Consider the following 19,897-nt stretch of genomic DNA (forward strand, 5'->3'; position numbering starts at 1 on the left):
ATAGAAATTACAAAAAAGATCACGAGACACTTGGCTGATAGTGAGCTGGGTCAGTGGGTGCCTCAATCCTAAGAATAAGTCTCAATCTCATTGTGGAGAAAAAGTGTTTTTCAGAGTTTTATCAAGCATGTAAATTTCTTCCCAGGAGGAGGTTGTGAATTATAGCATGCAAAAAATATTGGTCCCAGGCTACATTTGGGACATTTTTTTTTCCTTTACAGGGTATCCCCTGCTCTCTTACCCAAAAGCTTATAGCAGATCTCTGCTGAAGCACTTTACAGGAACCCCCACCACATTACTTATTATATATATGTGTGTACCTCACTTTTAACACACTAAAGCATTTATCCTCCTGCTGACTTGCAGTAGGTGGGGCAGATATCATCTGCATATTATAAATGTGGAAATGGAGTTTGTAAGGGAATAGTCGCTTGTCTAAACAAATCCCACAAGTTAGTGGCATATCTGGTACCTGATGAGGCAGCTTTTTCCACAAATATAGCGCCTGGCTCCTTTTCCCAGATGTGTTACTTTATAAAAGGCTCTAAGGATTGGAAGACTTGCCTTAACGATGAAGTAAAATAGATATGCTTGCAACACACTTAGTAGAGTGCATGGCTCTTAACAGGCCCCCAGACTTAAAAAAGAGAAAAAGAATATATTTGAGGGTTTTTTTTCTGGCATACTTTATTTTATGGATTAAAAAAAATAATTCATTTGGGTTTTTTTTTTTTTTTTTCTGAGCACTTAATAGTTGCTAGGCATTGTGCCAGGCACTGGGAATAAATCCAACAGTGAAAAGAGAAAAAACCCTTTTTCGTGGAGCATACATCCTAGAGGAGGGAGTATAGATAATAAGCAGATGCAAGATAAAATGTCATGTGCTAAATGCTATGAGAAAAATAAAGCAATTGTAAAGGGCAAAGGGGTGGTTGGTGTGGGGTTTAGATAGGGTGATCCCTGGGTGGGGACTTGAGAAGACCTGAACATTGTGCTCACCCGAGTCTGAGTTCAAAGCCTTGACCTCATTTAGGTGGGTTGACTCAAGTCATGGTATTCTGGAGTCACGTGGAAAAGACCTTACAGAGTATCTATTGGTTTTTAATTTTATGTTATAGATATCCTTGAGGCTCTTTCCCAGAATAATATACACACACGCATGCATAACATTTTAACATGCCTTGAGATCATCCTTAGATTCCCCTCAAGTTCATATCCCTGGTCTACTTTAGTCCTTTCTTTTTACTAATAAGACATTTAGTCTGAGAAAAGCAAAGTAAAAATTGCCCACAGTGTCACAGTTAGTGGCTGAGTCAAGGACCTAAGATTCCCACAAAGTTGCATGTTGCTTTTTCCACTAAAATCTGTGTTGCTAGAGTGTTAAATTTTCTAAAACAATCATAGTCTATAAAACATCTCCTGCCTTTTTTTTTGCATATGCACCATTTTTTTTTACATAGAGTAAAACCTATGTACTAAAAAACCTTTGTAGTAAAACAAGTAATTTATGTAGCTAGTGTGGCTTTTCTTATTTCCTGACCAGTAACAGCATAAATAACATCTTAAGTATCTCAAATGTGTCCTAGGAAGGACTCAAACTGGCAGCAGGAAAGGAAAAAGATCTTGGAATAGCAAGTTTTCTTACAGATGAAACTTTGGCTCATCATGGCTTTAAAGAGCATATAGGCACAGATAATGCCTTTGAAGGTCTCTGAACCTGCGGAAAGCAGGGGGGCCGCATATGGGAAAGGCCTTGTGCCAGTTTCAACAGGGGCAGTGAGTCCCTAAGATGAAACAACAGTCACCCCTACTCCCCACCCAGTGATTTCCTTTTGGGACATTTTATACAAAAACTTGGAAGATACACTTGTCACTTTCAGGAAAGTATTCATTGTATCAACTTATCTTCTCAGCCACACTTCCTTAACAGATGTCTCAACTTTTAGTATTACAAAATAACCAAAAGATTTTAATAGTAATCATCCGCTCTGTGAAATGAGCACATGATTTCCAAAATTGGAGACTGTTATAAAAACTTTGATTTGCACATAAGATTTTCTAATAAAATATATCTGATTTTAAAACCTCAGAAGCCTAGCAAGTCTATCTCCTGTAAATATTGGTACTTACTAAATTGTTAGGCTGTTTTCTACTGTGACTCTCTTAAAGACAAAACCTACTTTTTTTCAGTTAGCTTGCCCATTAATATTGTACTGACAGCCCAGATAGAAGAAACTTGAGCCTTTTCTCTCTTAATCAGTGAAAGGCCCTTTCCCCCCTTTTCCCATCCCCACCCCCATTTTTGGGTATGCCTAGCCTACTTTTCCATCTGTGTGCCTTGTTACTATGGTGATAGGCACCATAGAAATAGAGAACAAAGCAGATGTAATAAGCATCTCCTACATGGTTTACAATGCTAAAAAGGGATCTAGGTTTTTCAGACATGGCTTGTTCTTTATTGGTGGCAGAACTGGACCAGCTCAGTTGGGGGAGGGGGGGATACCTGGGGTTACAGCTGATTTAGGCTCCCATATTCCTGTTGTTCTGTACTTCACCAGACCTTCCATGAGTCTTCAATACTTCACCAGACCTTCTTTGAGTCTTCAAAGTGCAGGAAGAGAAATGGAGGCCTGTAGAGAAGATGCAGTGCAGAAATTAGTGCAGTATAGAAATTAGTGCCACAGACTCAATCCACTGCAAAAGACAAATATTTCTGCCAAAGCGTATTACATGAGAGGGAATCTTGAGCTGGTTTTAAGGTTAACCAGTCATTAATCCTATTGCTTGATTTTTCATTGTTCAACTGAATATTTCAGTAGAGAAGATCTGCCAGTTTAGATTTTCCTCCCTTCAAAGTACTTAGTTGTTTTTTTTTTATTTTAAATTACCATCTAGATTACTACCAACAGCTTGCAGCGTTTGATCCCATCCATTGACTTTCTTTCAAATAAGTGGTTAAACTACTAATGTGTGCTTATTGTGTGCTTGCTTTAGAATTACAATTAAATATGTTCTAGATATTGTATAAATGAATGTTTCCCTTAAGATCTTGGAGAAGATGCCCATAGGTATTTTTTACATTTCTTAAAAGTAACCTATGTGCCTCAAACTCACAACCATGAGGATCAAGAGTCACACGCTGTTCGACTGAGCCAGCCAGGTGCCTCCCCATAGGTATTTTTTAACCTTCTACATACATGTTTATTCTTTTACATATTACATCTTAAGTATCATATTCTTAGATGCCCTAATGAATTACCCAAAGATTAAATAAAATATTCCAGTTACTCAATTCCATCTTCTGGACAATTATTTTTATTTTTTATTCTTTTAATGTTTAAGAGAGAGAGCATGAACAGGGGAGGGGCAGAGAGCGGGAGAGAAAGAATTCCAAGCAGTCTCTGCACTGTTAGCATGGAGCCTGATGCAGGGCTTGATCCTACGAGCTGTGAGATCATGACCTGAGCCAAAATCAAGAGTTGGATGCTTAACACAGGCCTCCTGGACAATTATTTTTAAGTTTATTGTTATTTTTTAAGTTTTTCTTTTCTAGCATTTTTATATTTAAGGGACATGTACAGGGTAAAATCATTTAGCACAGTGTTTTACATATAAAGTCCCCAGACATGAACACATTTTCGGAGCTAAGGAAGTTCAGTGTTCACCGTACCTACTGCACAGTGGCCTGAAGTTCCTTCTAGCTGCAACTTCTTATTTCTTTGGCTGTGTGACTCCTTTTTTTTTTTTTTTTTTTCTCCCTTATGGACCTGTATTTTTCCTCTTTTTTTGTCACCTGCCGTAAGGGCTTTTGTGCTGATGTGAAAATATGCTGAGAGGCAACCCCAGACTCTATGAGTTTCTTAAATACCTACACAGTGTACCCCTCCCCACCAAAGCCAGCTTTCCCCCTTTGTGGAATTGAAGACAGCCCTGGAGTGGGAGTTGGGACACTCAGTGCTGACTCTGGCTCAGCCTCCGCCTGGGGTCGGCTTGAAGATGCACTTTTAACCCCGTAAAGAGCACACAGACTAGTCACGACACAGCTTAATCAGGAGTACACACAAGGGTTTGAAACCAAAGGTGACATCAGATTTGTTTAGAGAAGTAATGCCAGCAGCTGTATGGAGGATGTGTTAGAGAGATCATCTTGGGAGACCAAGTAGAGCAGTAGAATGGAAGAGAGGAGACTAATAGCAAAGAAATTTGAGAAAGAAGTCGTAAGATTAAATGGTCCCATTTCCTTTTGTCACAAGGATCATTTGGCAATTACTTAAGTTGTGGTTACTGAAGTTTTACTAGTTTGACTTACTACTCCTAATGTTTCAACCATTTTTCATAGAAGGAATGGATTAAGTTCTCTCCTGATTACTTACTGGGTCCCCCAAATCCTCAAATTTCAGATTACTGGTGAATATACATTATATTAGCAGAACTTTAAAAATCATAACCTCTGCTATAGAATCACTTGTGCCCCCCATACCCAAATTCATATGTTGAAATCTAACCCCCCCCCCAAGGGGATGGTGTTAGGAAGTGGGGCCTTTGGGAGGTGATGAGGCCATGAGGGTAGAGCCCTCATAAGAGAATCCAGAGACCTGCCTTGCCACTCCTATCATGAGGACATGGCAGAGAGGTCACGATAGAGAACATATTTGTCTGTGAACCAAGAGTGAGTTCTTACCACACACCAAATCTTCCGGCATCTTGATATTGGACTTCTCAGCCTCTAAAAGTGTGAGAAATCAATGTTTGTTGACGAAGCCCCTCCCACCCCATCTATGGTAGTTTGTGACAGCAGCCCGAATGGACTAAGATAGCTTCCAAACATGGATATCCTGTGACTGGAAATGAGACTTGGGAGAAGGAAATAACGTTTGTTCTGTGGGAAGAATCATGACTCTGGGCACAGGAGAGGTCCTCTGACACCAGGTGATCATTCCGTGCGGGACAGCTCCTCGTCTTCCAGAGGGCCAGAAAAACCTGGGCACACTAGGTGTGTTTCATGGCCTGGGGAGAACAGAGCTTGTCTTTGTAAGGACTCTACTCCTTTGTGGGAGACTGTTCTCTGATACCTCTGAGGCAGAGGGAGTTTCCATTGCTTTTGATGGTATCATCAATGTGAAGGTAGAAAGTAGGCCAGGTAGAGTGATTTCTATTTTGGCAATTAAGAAGCTGGCATTCTGACAGATTGTGTAGCTTGGCTACAGTCCAGGCAGATGGTGGGCAGGATTCAAGTTCACTCTGCTCAGTCGTTTTGCTCAGACTCTTACTACTACACTTAGTACCGAATGAAGGAGTGCATGAACGAATGCACGTTTCATCTTTTGTTCGGGCCACTGGGGTAAGCTGCTTTTTATTCCTTTCACAGGTCTCTTGGAAGATTACTCCCATTCATGCTAGTTTTGCTTCTAAGAGTTTACCAGTTGTGCAGACTTAGGTAAATCACAACTGCCTCAGTTGCCTTATCTGTGCAGCAAAGATCATCTCACGGAGTTGTTGGAAACATTAAATAATTGACATAAAGGGTTTAGAAGAAGATTTAGCATATGATTGTGTTCTGATGAGCACCAGCTTCCGTGACTCTTATAATAAACTGCACACATTCAACTGCTTCAGCCTCACATCGGTTCCTTAGGGCCAATGTATTCCCACACTGGGCTTGCTTTGTCTTACATGCCTCGGAGGAACTAGCAGGGCGAGTTCTGCCTGATTCTTTGGATAATTTATAATTTGTCATTTCAGTTAACTAGGCCTAAATGGACTTTTTCCTGGTCATTTTTAAAGTGCAGTCATATTGCTTAATGCTGACAAATTAGGCTTGTATAATTATGGATTGAAGAGGCACACTGTAGACAAATTAGGGGAAAGTAGAGCTGTCCCAGGACCAGATCAGAAAAGGCTCTGAGTTTTTGTTATAGCCCGAGACTTCTTCAATCTTCACATTCTCCAAAATTCAGTCTTGAATTATTCAGCAAATGGACAAGCCAAAACAAAACAAAAAACTATGGTCTCACATTTTTATTTTTTTAAATTTTTTTTTCAACGTTTTTTATTTATTTTTGGGACAGAGAGAGACAGAGCATGAACGGGGGAGGGGCAGAGAGAGAGGGAGACACAGAATCGGAAACAGGCTCCAGGCTCCGAGCCATCAGCCCAGAGCCTGACGCGGGGCTCGAACTCACAGACCGTGAGATTGTGACCTGGCTGAAGTCGAACGCTTAACCGACTGCGCCACCCAGGCGCCCCAGTCTCACATTTTTAATGACTATTTGGAAATAGGTAGACTTTTTAACCTTGAAAAATCTTTCATGCAAATTGATCATCATAGTAACACGAGTTACTCAAAGTAACACAAGTCTAGATGTTATAAAAATCTTTGTTAGAGGTCCTAAAATTCCTTTGTAGGGTTGTTTTTTTTTTTTTTTTCCCCTCTTGTGCATGAAGGTAATGGAATCAGTGATTGGTAGTTTCCTATATGCGAGAAAGTTTATTCTAATAATCTCGTTTTTGGAAAACAGACCATCATTTGAATAATCTCTTGGAGTGTGTGTGTTTATGGAGAGTGAGATGTAAGGATACACAGGGGTTACCTGATACATGCAGGGGGAGAGGGAGCAGGAGAAGAAAATTCTTGTGTTCTGGTTTCCCCTTTTGATTCTTGTGTTTTTCCTCTCTAGTGAAGTCCTCAGAGATATTACACATGGTGAAGTCTTATAAAAACTTCTCTTTAAACAAAATGTTTCCTTTCCTAATGCGATTCTGCTTTGGTGCCCTTGTCGTCCATGTGCTAGGAATTTTGAAATGCCCTCTGCGTAATTCTGTGATCTTAACCTAATAATTTCATTTGGATTTACCAGGTTTAGCAGCTGTTGTTTTCACCGACTATTGCTAAATTGCATTAATGTCTCAAATTGAAAAACTCTTTTTTTTTTCCTACCTTGGCCCAAATTATTTAGTTTTATAAAATCTAAGCCTTTTCCCCAACCATTGTAATTTTCATGTATTTGCAAGAAAACTTACAATATTAAAATTCCAATGGACGGCTCAGCTAGGCTGCACATCTCTCCCAGGACACTAGTGCAGCTTGTAGTGTGGTGTGTAGAACAGTGTTTTCTTGATAAAGCCATCTATCCTCTTTTCTTCTGGGAGAACACAAGACCTCAGTTCCATTGTAATTTAAGTAGTCTTTGGTGTGATATGATAAATGCTTGCAGTTTGATATTAATGGTTATTCTTTGGCAAAGCAGACTACAAAATTGAGAAGCCAGAGGCTTTGAAAATGTCCTCGGAGAGCATAAGCTTAGAATGACAACAACTTTGTTGGATAATTCTGCAGTTTTGTTTGGAGGGAATCAGATGGTGAATTTTGCCTTTCCATTTAATTATTTCATGTAACAGGATTTTTTTTTTAAATAGTTGACAATATATCTTGCTTCCTTTGCAGTCTGTTTCTAGGGCTCCTTCAGTTTTTGTGGTTTAATCTCAAGGCAGTGGTTTCTGAAGTCTCAGAAAGAAAAGATATGCTCTTATATTCCTCCCAGGGTTAATTTTGTTGGTTCTGAATCCCATCTGATCTCTATGCTATCATATTCTCACTTTCCCTGTTTGGAGTGTAAATTTTCCTCCTGCATTCAGGATGTGAAGCAATAGTTTTCCTTGTTGTTGGGTCATATGGCCAAACATTTCTGTATCTACAGGTAATGATATGTATCAACAACATGCTCTATCAATTACAAAGGTATTTTTTACATGTGTAATAGCATCTGATTCTGACAATCTGGTGAGGGAAAAGGGGAGATTGGCTGCAGTTAATTCCTATTATATGGATGGGCTCTGAAAAGTCACTCAAACCCAAAATAACACACAAACAGAAGGGCAAGGACAAGGACTCGGGCCTTTTAACACCATGTCCAGTGTTATTTCTGCCCTGTCATACTGTGCCAACATACCCTGGTCTGTGCATGACACATTTCTCATGTAAGGAATTTGGTCAATATACTATGTAAAATTGTTGGGCCAAATTTTCACACCCTTTATAAAACCAAAATATTATTCTTTAGTTCTTTCCCTACTCAGCATTTATTATTGCTCTATATGTGTAGTGAGAGAAGCTTCCTGCTTCCCAGGCTAAGGACATTGTAAGTGAACCATTTAATAAGGAACAACAGGATAGCAGTAAGAGCGATGTCCCAAGGTGACATGACTAAGTGACAAGTTCAGTGGAAGCAACGTAGGAGGTGAGACCTGAGCTGAGCCTTGCAGGATGACATAGAATTTAGAAAGATGGGTGGGGAGGAAATGTCTGAGCAGAGGTGTGCAGGAAAGAATGCATGTAATTCTGAAATAATTGTGGATGAAATGGTATGTCCAGGATGCCTCAAGATAATCCTGAGCGTGGGTGTGACATGAATTGAGAATTGTTGAAGCTGGGTGAAGGATACATGGAGCTTCCATATACTATTATTTATACTTTTGTGTGTGTTTGGAATTGTGCTCCTGGAATAAAAGGGTTTGTTCAAAGGCATAGTGTGAAATGTTGTTGGAAAGGAGGTGGGGATGAGATTTGGTTAAGAGAGGGTGTTGGAGACTGTTCCCTGTAGAGCCTGGGTGAGTACTGGTAGACACTGGTTCATTGACTGGACTAGAGTCTTACTTACCGTGAGGCTAAGGCAGAGTTGGAGTGCAGTCTGGCATCCTTATCAGAGATGGAAGGATGGCCACAACCGCGCTTACATCCGGGTAGGCCCCGCCACATCCGATGTGGCATATTGAGTTCTGGGAAGCACATTTAAAGAGGACTTTTTACAAGCCCAAGTTTCCATGGTGGGACGTCTCAGGCGCAGAAAAGCATCTCACATCTTCTTGGGAATCTTCCTGGCAGAACACTTCATTAACTTAAGGTTGTCTACCTGGTCAGGGACTTACTTTCCCTTCTACCAAGTCCCTCTCCTCCTTCCCAAACTCTGTCTCTTGTGGGCCTAAGAATGGGCAGTTGAAGGGAAATAAAATCATTACCGTGATTCCCCAGTAATATGAAGGGACTTGTGTGTGACAGAAACTAACTTAATCTCCTGGAAACAGACTTTAACAGCCAAGTGGGTTATACACAGTGGCTCTGAACCATTTGGAAATCCAGACACTTTAGTGTAGCTTTCTGAAGCAAAGTTCCTCCTTCCTTCCTGTTTAAAATATTACTCTACTGCTGAGGAAAAAGAGGAAGGACATATAGAAATTTGGATAGTTGGTAGTATTAAGGAATTGTTAATTATTTGGATGTGATTCACTGGCATGCTAGAGTGGACAAGAGCTGATTGTTGTATTTTCAGGAACTTTCCAAGCCAACTGTTAAACACATCCATTAAATAATTAAATTATACAAACTTAAAGTATTAAAAGTGATACTCAAAACTGATCACTTCCTAATTATTTTACTATAATTTGCTGTTATCCATGCTCCTAAGGTTGCTTATGTGTCAGGTGTCTGCATAGTGGAAGTACTATATAATGGTGGCTACACATTTCTTCTCAGTCCCACGTTCAGCGGCATCATGTTAGTAGCTTGAAATTGGCCATGGTGGAAACAGTTTTGCCATGCAAGTTAGCAAAGACTGTAAATCAGGACCTTTTTTCCCTCCTCGGAGAACTGGTTGTTGAATATCTACCTGCACACCATTGGGTATGATTATAGTATTCTGGTTCTGTGTTTTAAAGATTTTTAAAGACTTTAAACCTTTTAGAGATAGGTTCTAAAATAGGTCAGATAAAATATGATATCTAGAATTTATTTTAGGTAATCCAGTGGGGCTGGGTATTTTGATTGTTGTATCAGAGTGATGGCCACATGGGCTTCCTTACACTCCTCTCTTTCTTTTATGTATGTTTAAAATTTCCCATAACAAAAAGTTAACCGTTAAGGAAGGCTACAATGAAAATAAATAAGTTGCCTATACCCAGTAGATAGTCTGGTACCTGTCGGTACTTCAAACTTTGATGCCAACATCTCTTTAATAAAGTATTATACTCTATAGGGCCCTATTTGTAACCGGTTCACATAGACCATTGACTTTTTTTTGTTTAATGTTTATTTATTTTTGAGGGACAGAGAGAGACAGAGCACAAGCGGGAGAAGAGCAGAGAGAGAGGAAGACCCAGAATCCGAAGCAGGCTCCAGGCTCTGAGCTGTCAGCACAGGGCCCAATACAGGGCTCGAACTCACGAACCGTGAGGTTGTGACCTGAGTTGAAGCCAGAAGCTTAACCCACTGAGCCACCCAGGCACCCTTACACCATTGACTTTAAATGTCTGTTTCTTGTTAAATAAAATCAAGAGATCACTATGTGCAGTTTGCCATACCCATAAGGCATAAGGATGGAGGAATCCAGAAGAACCCTCCCTAGGACACTGAAAAGCTCTCTCTTCAAAGTGGGAGAAAAATGCATTTGTTGGATTGCAATCCTGTTTGCAGAACCCGTTGTACAAATAGGGAAAAAATGAATCAAGTTATTGCTCAGAGGGCTACTTCAGATTACATGACAGCTGTGTACCCTTTAGATTTATTTTCAGTCTAGCTGATTTGAGTCATTGCTCAAGAAAGGAGTGCTGTCAAGTGAATTGTCTTCTGTGCAGATGACGAGAGGCTTTCTAAACATTGCCTTGCTGATACAAGTGATGTGTTTAGAATTGTTGGCCTATGAATTAAATTAGATCCAATCCAGTGGCTTAAGAAGCAGAGTGTAGGCTATGTACTGACTGCATTTCACGAAGAGTACACAAACACGGTATTTTTTCCTAACACGTATCTAGACACCAAATGGAAAATGTATAGCACAAATTACATAGAATAGATCGCTCTTTCCCTATGTTTGAAGTCCCTTTCATTTCATTCTTTTTTCATTTTCATTCTTTGTTTATTTTTGAGAGAGAAAGACAGAATGCAAGCAGGCGAGGGGCAGAAAGAGAGGGAGGCACAGAATCTGAAGCAAGCTCCATGCTGTCAGCACCGAGCCCGATGCAGGACTCACACCCATGAACTGTGAAATCATGATCCGGGCACTTAACTGACTGAGCCACTGAGGCGCCCCCCCCCCATTTCATTCTTAATAGAAACTTAGATTACGGTGATAGTTTCTTGTCTTTGTGTAATAATTCATCCTAACTAAATCCAGTTGCCCAGAAAAAAAAATTATGTTGAATAAGGGAATGCAGGTGGTCACTTTGATTGTCCCATCATCAGCATGGTGGGGATATTATTTGGCTTTATAATGGGGACAGGAAAGGACAATAAGAACCTTGAGAAAGTAGTCTATAATATCTGTTTTGTAATTTTAACTTATGTGAGTCTCTGGTCTGTGTAGAAATACAAACTTAGACTGTTCTGTAGGTTTAACCACAAAAAAAAAAAAAAAAATCAAAGTGTCAAGCAATGAAAACAACAGATGTCAAACTCAGGTAACCTGGGTCAGAATACCAGAAGGAAACCTAGAGTGAAACAGGAATCGAGAGCAGGAAACCAGAAGTGAGAGTTGCACGGGGAGAACAAGAATCAGGACTCACCCTCCTAAGACGGAGGTAGACAGAGGAATCCCAGGAGAACCTGGGAGAAACTGAGACCTGGCTGCAATTTTCCCCGTGTTAATTCCTTTGCAACCACAACGTTCCGTGCCCTGCGTGGTGCCATCACAGTATAGGTCCTGAAAGAATTTCTTCAGAGTCTATAAATGGAAACCATGGTTCAAGATTAAGTTGAAGCATGCAGATGAGACATGATTACTAAGGAAAAACACATGTGAAATTCTTGAAGTATCACGATCACAGGACTATGACTGATTCACTCAGCTATTATTTATTAAGCTCTACTATCTGTGCTAAGTGCTGGGCATACATCGGTGCACCCTATAGGTAAAAGTCCTGTGTTCTCAGAGCTTACTGCCTAGTGGGTAGATCCAGACAATAGACTAAATAATTATATAGCACATCAAACAGAGATAAATTAGAGAAAAACAAACAGGAAATATTCTCCAGAATTAGATTCCCCAAGGATACATTTTCCAACTCTATCAAAGCTAGCAAAGAGAAGATTGAGAGTTATAAAAATACAAAACACAGCACATCTGAAATTCCTTCATGTTACTATTAATTCTGTTGATAAACCAAATGTTTTCACTGTTTTACAACCAGTAAGTTTAAAGCACAAATGTGAGTTGAAGTACCATGGGAGAGGTAGCAGCTTTTTTTTTTTTAAACTAAAGTAAAATGAAATAGATACACTTACATATTTTGTGAGAGAGTTAGTAGTTCATGATCAGGAAGACAATGGGACGCCTCCAACAATGAGGCTTTGATGGTGCCCAGGCCTCTTTATGTCCTTCATCTCACCTTCATCAGCTTTCCTACTGGGTTCACTCTTGAGAGCAATACTGAGTCAAAACTTAGCTATGCCAAACCCTTTATAAAGGTATGAAACCTTAGGTTAGCAAATTATTCTTGATTTAAAGCTAAAGAGCAAAATTCACGAGATTGCTCACTGGTCTTCCAGTGAATGTTGGCATATTAACTAACACTTTATGATAAAGCCTTTTAGCGGTCGAGCTTTATTCTTTCTTTTCCCCGTCTCTCCCAACAGCCAGTACTTACCAGGTTTTCTCTCATAATGCTACTTAAATTGCCTCATCCCTGGTCATTTTCACTGACACTCTCCTATTTGGGTCTTTGCTACTTAATTATTAAATTACTACTGTAGGGGGAGCCTGGGTGGCTCAGTCGGTTGAGTGTCCAACTTCAGCTCAGGTCATGATCTCCCGGTCTGTGAGTTCGAGGCCGCCTTGGGCTCTGTGCTGACAGCTCAGAGCCTGGAGCCTGCTTCAGATTCTGTGTCTCCCACTCTATCTGCCCCTCCCCCACTCATGCTCTGTCTCTCTCTCTCTCTCTCTCTCTGTCAAAAATAAATAAACATTAAAAAAAATTTTTTTTAATTACTACTGTAGGATCCTACCTGGTTCTCTTGCCTTCATTCCGTCTCTCTTCTGCCCCATTTATCTCCCATGCCCCACCAGGTTAGTCTTCCTGAAACATGGCTGGCATTCTGTTTTAGAATCTCTCATGGTTCTCTTTTGTGAGTCAAGTGAAGCCATCCTCTTCATTCTGGAATCTTAACACTAAAAGCCTCACTAGGTCACTTATTTGTGAAGTCATCTCCCTCTGACTAGGAATAGTCTCTCCTCAGGGGACCTGCTACCTCATTGCTCTTCTTATCTCAGGACCTTTCTGTTCTTACTCTACTGTGACTAGAGTGCTTTCTGATCCAGCTCCTGCGTATCCCTACGGGCCCAGGCTGCTTTCTTTAGTCCCTGAACTATGACTTTGTTGACCTTTGTACGAGGCAAAGCTTTGTACAAGCTTTGGATGGTGAGAAGAACACGATGTTTGGTATCAGTTATGGGATCAAGCTCTTGTTCACAAAATGTGGCTTAGGCTGCTTGTTTTTTCCTCTCTGGGCTGCTATAAAGCCAAGCAAATGATTTGAATGACTTATGGGGAAAAAATGCTCCCTAAACTTTAAAGCATTATGCAGCTGTATCTCATTTCAATCATACTGTGTTTCAACTGTATTGTTTAATTCTTGATAATATATTTTCTTGTTGCCTGATCACTTAGTGTGTATTTCCCATCTTCCTAACTTTTATGCATGTTTTAAGGGTAGATATAAGATGAAATACAAAATAAAATGAATTCTCATTGACAGATTATTATTCCTTTTTGTCTTGTTCATCTCACACCATAGCAAATGTTTAGTAAAATTTCCCGTGTCGGGAGAATCCAATGAATACAAGTGTAAAGTTGCAGGTGCTAAAGGAAAGAATAGTATTTGATACAGGGAATGAGAGAGTAACAGGAAGAAAACAAGGTGACCAGAGAGAAAGAGCCCATCTAGGGAACTGACCTGCCTCAATACTGACTTCTTTCATGGGTCCACTGACAAACTCAGGATTCAACTCCCAGGCAGTCTCTGCAACCTTTTCATACCACAACAGTAGAATTGCCTCGCTTTCTTTTTTTTCCCACTTTCTAAAGTTTTTATTTAAATTCCAGTTAACATACAGTGTAATATTAGTTTCAAGTGTACAGTATAGTGAGTCATCAATTCTGTACATCACCCAGTGTTCATCACAACAAGTGCACTCCTTAATTTCCATCACCTGTTTAACCAATCCCCCCAACCACCTCCCTTCTTGTAACCATCAATTTGTTCTCTATAGTTAAGGGTGGCTTTCTTGGTTTGCCTTTCTCTTTTTTCCCCCTATGACTGTTAGTTTTATTTCTTCAGTTCCACGTATGAGTGAAATCATACGGTATTTGTCTTTCTCAGACTGACTTATTTCACTTAGCATATAGTCTCTAGCTCTATTCACGGTTCCAAATGGCAAGATTTAATTCTTTTTCATGAATCTGTAAAAAATCTGTCCATCAGTTGATGGACACTTGGGCTGTTTCCATAATTTTGCTATTGTAGAGAATGCCGCTCTAAGTATTGAGGTGCATGGATCCCTTTGAATTAGTATTTCTATATTCTTTGGGTAAATACCTAATAGTTAGAGTTGCCTCACTTTCTTAAGAATAATAGTTCTTGCACAGAGTAGGCTGTCAAATGTTTATTGAGTTCACCATGCACATAATTTTCCTACTGTTATGCATGTATACACACACAGTATGTTTATATGCCCACATATACACGCCAGTGGATTTGTCTGTCACTGCTTGTAATTATCCACATTTTTCTTCCCTTTTAAATTTCATTCTGACATGTAGCAGGAGTGTGTCTGCTTTGTCTGCAGAGTAGCACTGGTACATTTGAAAGGTGTTTGTGTGGTGATGGGGGTGCCTGATCACTTGATAAAGTCATAGGTATTTCCAGGAACTACCTGATGTATTTAAATCGCTAAAAACTGTCCATAATAATATTGCATTATAATATTATAATTTACTCAAATCCTACTTAAAATTAATAAGAATAAATAATAATCAGCAAACCAGAATTCATTTTTGCATGGCTATCTTCTAACCCATCTCCCACAGGCAATTTCCTAGGAACAAGAGATATGGTAGTGGTGCAAGGAGTTATGATTCTGCTTAGTGTCCACCACTCAAAGAAAAATACAAACTGTGACAACTCTTGTTGGAAAACACTATCCTTGGACAATAAGAAGAACCATTAGATACTTATAACTCTTACTATGTCTGGGTCACTGAGTCTTAGTACTCATTTAAAAAACAAACTGATCAAGGGGTGCCTGGGTGGCTCAGTCTGTTGAACACCTGACTCTTGATTTTGGCTTGGGTTGTGATCCCAGGGTTGTGAGATTGAGTTCCGTGTCAGGCTCCATGCTGAGAATGGACCTTGCCTGAGATTCTTACTCTCTCTCTCTCCCTACCTCTCTCCCTTCCTCACATGCTCTCTCTCTTTCTAAATTAAAAAATGTTTTAAACTAAAAAGAAAATGAATCAAACAGTAAAATATAGTCCCTATTTTCAGGGAATTCCTAATTTACAGTAGGATAAAGGGAACGATAGTGACCCCAGCAAAACAATTAGGAGAAGTGGGATTTGCTTGTCACATTAGAACCAAATGGCACATTTCTCCAAAGTAAGTCATTAAGGATTTGTGATTGTTTTGTTTCAGAGTAGATTTAGTGACATGGAAAATGCTAGCTTAACCGTGTTCTCCACTCACCAGGCGGGCTGAGTGAGTGCTCACATTTCAGATGATCTAGCCTGGCTACAGGACAAGACATTTGCATAGCAGTTTGGGAAAATTGCCAAACAACAAAATGAAGACTTATGCTTTTGAAATTCCTCTTATTACTGCTTTAATTAAATTGAAGTTTCCAGAGGGATGGACTTTTAAATGAAATTTTAATAGTGCCTCAGCTAATTCCAGTATATTCTTTCATTTTACTCGGCTTTCACAATGTGATCATACTTGGTTTCACTTCCTGGTTTGTCCACACCAGTCTGTTGTTGCTGGGAAATATTTAAATAAAGCGTTTATGGGAGAAGCATATTGTTTTGCAATGGATGAAACCATTTGGGTTTGATTTTGATTTAGTTCATGTAGTAGTTTTATAGAACTAAGATTTCTGACGCCTGAACTGGTAAATCGGTTGCCCAAAGAAAACTGTAGGAAAAAAAAAAAGAAAAAAGAAAAACCTTTGGTGCTGAAGTTAATTAAGTTACCTTGTGGTGAAGTCGTCTACAGAACTGTTTGATTAGGCACCAGTTGAGAAACAAATGAAATGTTGGCCCATAATTAGAGTAATTGTAACTTGATTTTAAGCAGAGGCTTGATTGCGTGGTGAGTGACATAATGCCTAAGGATTTTTCCAGAAGAAGAGCCTGGTATATTCTTAAACTGATGGCCTGCTTATGGCGTGTTAAACATGGCCACTGGTCCATCTGGCACCATTTTGTGTTGTGTTTTTAAAAAGGCTGTGTGTGTTACAGCATTGCATCAAGTGGTGGAACACATTAATTCTAAAAGTGATACTTTTACCCCAAAACTTCTAATTCCATCACAGTATTCAGGTACTGTCTAGTGTAAAACAAAACAAAACAAAAAACTAATCAAATCAATTTCTCTTTTGAAAACACCAATTAAGCAGAAAAGGCTGCTCCCTCAAAATCTAATTGTTCTGTCCAGGTGTACCATTTGACTGGCTAATATGAAAATTTAATTTTTTTAAGCATAACTATTTTTCTGCTTGAGATTTTAGTTTTGCAGCCCATTTATGTTTAATGAGGTGATCTGATATATACCTTAATATAGAATTAGGGCTCCTGCTCTTGTTGTCAAACCCCCTGCAATGAATTCTCCTGATGCTTTCAGATTAATTTCTCTAATATATACTAACATGCCCTTAAATGTATTTTTTCTGTCATTCCCCTATTCAGACACCATCAATGGTTCCCTACTGGTTATATGCTCAAATGTAAATTACTTTCTGCTCTCATAAAAATATTTTGTTATTAATTCTAAAAGTAAAATTAAACTAATATAAAGTGACCCTAAAACAATAATTTCTCAGGCCTGAGCTGTGTCTTGAAAAGTTCTTAGCCTGACATTGGAGACTTTCTTTATTATCTGACCCTAATCTACTTACGTCTGTTATTTCTGTCTCAAAAATTCTATTCCATCTGTATATTCTCTTCACTAACTCCTAAAATTCACCTCAGAATCCTCCTACCTTCTTTGTTTGTTCCTTCATTCCTCCATATAAAATATGTGCTCTATTATTCTTACCCCTTCTACCTCTTATCCCGAAGGATAAGATTTATGCATACATAAATCCTATGCATCTTTCGTGATCCACTCATAACTCCTCTCCCGTAAGTATTATTCCTTTGGTGTATATTGCCCTAAGATGCCACTAAGATGCCCTAAGATGTAATCCAGTTGAGCTTTCTTGTATTCATGCTTTATTTCACTAAAGCATGAGCTCCTCTCAAAGGTCAGGTCTGTGTTCGACACCCTTCTATTCCCTTCAACATTTGGGCCGATGCTTTGCACCTTTGTCGAAAATAGGTCACGATTGTTGAGGACACCTAGTGTGAGAGTGGATGCAGGATAGGACATCCTATCACACTCTCTGTTGAGGTCCCATCTCTGGCCATGACACAAGTTGGTGGTATATAGGGTCCTCTTTACTTCTACATCTGTTCAGCTAGCAGCAGCAAAGTTTTTGGCCTCCTTGAATGGGTAAGACTTTCCACAATCAAAACAGATGGTGTTGTCAAATATAAACGGAAAAATATTATTTCTTGTGGGTGGTAAGGGGAGAAAAAAAGGACACGGGAAAAAAAAACACACCATTAGCTTTCTTGGCACAGTCTTTCTGACTTTCAAGTTTGGTTGCTAAGAAATGACCGAAGATTCATTTGCTGTGTACAAAGGAGAAACTTAGGTCACTAACCCGGAGATTATGCTTCTTGTGCAGCTGAATTTGTCACTGAGCCAGACAAAGCCCCACCCTGATTTACAAGTCATGTGTTAAACTTCCAGATGGGGAATGTGACTTCTGTCTCCTGAGAAGCCATCAAAACTCTAAAATTCCCAGGTTCCTCTCCTTTGCTAACATCAAATGAAGCCTCAGAATCCTGCTGGCCTCTGAAGCCCAAAGCCAAACCTGTGTGCAGAAACTCCGCCTGTCACCTTTGCAATGTGGGGCATTCTCCCTGATTCCTAGTAGTTATTTGTGGGGTCCTTTAGAAGCCTGACCTTGCTTTATCACTTCAGTATGCCCTGAGCTGCCTGAAATTATACTTAATGCCATGGCTGAGCTAAACCTCTCTTCTCTGCCGATAGGTCTTGAATCTGCTAAATGTCTCAGGGGCTTCTGCATGTCAAGTGGAATTTGGAGAATTGAAGATGATGCGGTGGTTGTAGGAAGTTGTTGTGGTCTTTGCTCCAAGCAAGGAAGTCTAATTTTAACTCTTTTCTCCATTCACTTAATGTTTAATAGCAGCTTCTGCCTGTACGAATACAGGGCCATACAGTGATGAGCATGGTACATGTAGACCAGACCTCATAGACCTTATAGTTTAGTGGGAGAGAAATAAACTTTTTTATTTTGAACAATTTTATTTGAACAATTGCATGAAGATATGTGACCAGCACTATGAAAGCAAGGGAGAGAAAACTAAAAGAGCTCGTTGTGACAGGCCTGGTCAGAGTGGGCAGGGAAGGCTTCCCTTAGGAAGAAAGTCTGTAAGTCATTGACTCAGGAAGTCCGTGGCTTAATGACTGCTATTTGGGCCTTGAAGGTGAATTTGACCTTCTAAGTGTGCTGCTTTGCACTCTTCCAAATTGCAACTATTTTGAATAGGAATTAACCCTCCTGTGACACTGTTCTTAGGCAGTGCTGTGCTACCAGTGGTACCATATGTATTTGGTCTTTGCTCCTGGCACAGAGCTAAAACCCTTGAAATTTCCTGATAGGAGCGCCTTTTGTTACTCATAATGAGCCCTTCTTAGCCACCTGAGTTTAGGCTAATGAGGTGACTCTGGGCCCCTGGAGAATTTCAGGTTGGGGGCTGGTCACCAGGGGAACCAGCCTTGTGATTAGAGGGTTGGAACTTTTTTTTTTTAACGTTTTTTTGTTTGTTTGGTTTTTTTTTGAGAGGGAGAGGGAGACAGAGCACGAGCAGGGGAGGGGCAGAGAGAGAGGGAGACACAGAATCCGAAGCAGGCTCCAGGCCCTGAGCTGTCAGCACAGAGCCCAATGTGGGGCTCGAACTCCAGAGCAACAAGGTCATGACCTGAGCCAAAGTTGTACACTGACTGAGCCACCCTGGAGCCCCAAGGATTGGAACTTTAAATCCGACCTTAGGGGAGCAGGGAGGGGAGAGGGGTTGGAGATGTTTCATTGCCAGTGACCAGTGATTTACACAGGTCAACCATGTCTATGTAATGAAACATCCATAAACACCCCTAAATGACAGGGTTTGGGGAGCTTCCCGATTGGTGCTTGGGAGGGTGGCACCTTCAGATTGGGCATAGAAGCTCCACACCCACCTCCCCTTCCCCCACCGAGACTACCACCAAATATCATGCGGTGTGCATCTCTTCCTTGATGTTCCTGAGTTGTATCCTTTGATAATAAACCTACTGCTTTGTGTTTTCCTGATTTCTGTGAGTCATTCAAATGAATTGCCAAACTTAAGGAGCGGGTTACGGGAACCCTTGGATCTATTACAAAGTCAGACAGAAGTGTGGGTTGTCTGGGTCCTGGGACTTGTGACTGGGTCTGACATGGGGGCAGTCTTGTGGGACTGAACCCTTAAACCTATACAGTCTCACGCTATCTCGAGGTAGTGTCAGAATAGGACCGCACAGTAGGACACCCGT

The 19,897-nt window shown here is 40.2% G+C and overlaps 1 long non-coding RNA gene across 1 annotated transcript; it reads right to left on the reverse strand.

Moving 5' to 3' along the window:
* Positions 1-1,435: 1,435 nt before the first annotated feature.
* LOC109502450 lies at positions 1,436-13,146 on the reverse strand. The gene is made up of 2 exons (XR_002161046.2): positions 12,992-13,146; positions 1,436-2,630 (listed from the first exon to the last, which is right to left on the reverse strand). It is a non-coding gene; the product is annotated as an uncharacterized LOC109502450 (long non-coding RNA).
* Positions 13,147-19,897: the final 6,751 nt, after the last annotated feature.

Source organism: Felis catus, chromosome C1 (assembly GCF_018350175.1).
Source record: "Felis catus isolate Fca126 chromosome C1, F.catus_Fca126_mat1.0, whole genome shotgun sequence".
Taxonomy (NCBI): domain Eukaryota; kingdom Metazoa; phylum Chordata; class Mammalia; order Carnivora; family Felidae; genus Felis; species Felis catus.